The 1,910-nt window shown below is 41.2% G+C and overlaps 1 long non-coding RNA gene across 1 annotated transcript; it reads left to right on the forward strand.

The window, feature by feature from the left end:
* Window positions 1-522: 522 nt before the first annotated feature.
* On the forward strand, window positions 523-1,536 carry LOC140857211 (uncharacterized). Its single transcript, XR_012140798.1, has 3 exons — window positions 523-662; window positions 783-938; window positions 1,211-1,536. It is a non-coding gene; the product is annotated as an uncharacterized lncRNA (long non-coding RNA).
* Window positions 1,537-1,910: the final 374 nt, after the last annotated feature.

Here is a 1,910-nt window from a genome sequence, read left to right on the forward strand (position 1 = left end):
TTTTATTATCCTACAAACCTATAGTGTTATCTTAGAAGATGATTCAAGAATAACATGGTCATCGAAGCATCGAGCTGTCATAGATGCCCGCCAACCATTGTTGGATATTTCAAAGATTATCATGAACTTTGCAAGATTTCAAGCGAAACCAAGAGGTGAATGGTGCTACGGATTTAGTAGCATTTTATATAGCCAATCATTCCGGGGAGGCTGTTTGGGAGGACCGGTCCTCAGAATAAACTATTGCTTCATCAAACGAGCGAACAAACACAAAACGGGGTAGGAGGGAGATACAATGTCTCCTTTCTTTCAATCCAATAATCAAACGGGTCGGGTCAACGTTGGGGATTTTGACCCAAATCCAACCCAAATCCCGCATCCAAGCTTAGATAACGGACGAATCCATCTCCCAGATTTATCTAGTCCTCTTACCATCCCTTCCTCCCTCCCACATATGGCGACCACCATGTCGAGCTCTCTCTCACTCCCCTGCGTCCCCTCGCCGTCCGCCTGCAAACCCCACCTCTCCTCCACTTTCCTCCCTCCCTTCTCCTCCTCCTTCCGTCCACTTCTCCGGGGCGGACCCTCTCTTCTTCGCACTCCGTGGCCTCTCGCCGTAAAAGCCATGGCCCCACCCAAGTCCTCAGGGAATCCCAAAAAGGGTAGATCTCCAGATCCGTAATTTTCCTTTCTTTGTACTTCCCTTTGATTACCCTCTTCGAATTGCAAAGTTTTGTTTTTTTTTCCATGCTGTGGCTGCTGCTGTGGTGGGTCTTATCCAGCTCGCTCTAGAGGCGGGGAAAGCAACTCCGGCCCCACCGGTGGGCCCTGCACTGGGGTCCAAGGGCGTCAACATCATGGCCTTCTGCAAGGAGTACAATGCCAAGGCCGCCGATGAGGCCGGCTATGTGATTCCCGTGGAAATCACGGTCTATGATGTGAGCCATCTAATTACTTTCTTTATTTGGTTCTTGTTAACTTATATCTCTTCTGCATGCAATCTTCCCCTTCTTCTTCGCCATTTTAGTGCGATTCTGGAGATCGATTTCTGAAAACGAATGCTTACTGTAGTACTTTTGTGGACAATTTTAGTGCAATTCTGGGGATCGATTTCCAAAAACGAATGCTTATTGTAATACTTTTGCGGACAATTTTATCTCGAAAAGTGACATGATTGTATATATGATACGTTTCTTCTCTGTTTGAATAGGATAAGAGCTTTACTTTCATTCTGAAAACCCCTCCTGCTTCGGTTTTGCTTCTCAAGGCTGCAGGTATGCTCCCATCTGTGAGTATTTTCAAAGTATTTGATAATGCAGTGCTTCTTTTTACTAAATTCTAAAGTTTAATTTTTTTATCATATTAGACTACTTGTAGCAGCTACTGAATAAAATATTCGCCATCGATTTAGATAGAATTGATGATTGCGTTTCTTGAGAATTTTTATGAACCATTTAGCCGATTGTACTCTGTATTCATCTGTGCCTGTAATTATTTACTCTTTAATTCTAGTAAAAAATGTACATATATGGTGAACTTTATTAAGCAGTTTATTTTTCCCTAAATATAAAGAAATGTTTGACTTAAATTGACAGTTTTATACTTCAACAATGAATTTCTTTTTGACCCAGTGAACAATCTGCTGTTTCATGTTTACAATCTATGCTTCATGAGGTTAGTTGCATGAGATTGGTTCTTCTCATGATTGTCGAACGAACCTCATGGATTCTAAAATATTGGAAATCTTTTAGGATCCTACTTTTTCCGCAGTTTTGTATTTTTAAAATGTAGATGCTGCTCATCCTCTAAAAGTCCATTTTACATTTCCTTGATTAGCACAAAAAAAAAGCACCTTCACTTTGACATAACCAATGCTATTTTTATGAAGTTAAAAAGGGCATGAATAATGC

This window comes from Elaeis guineensis, chromosome 4, assembly GCF_000442705.2.
Source record: "Elaeis guineensis isolate ETL-2024a chromosome 4, EG11, whole genome shotgun sequence".
NCBI classification, from domain to species: domain Eukaryota; kingdom Viridiplantae; phylum Streptophyta; class Magnoliopsida; order Arecales; family Arecaceae; genus Elaeis; species Elaeis guineensis.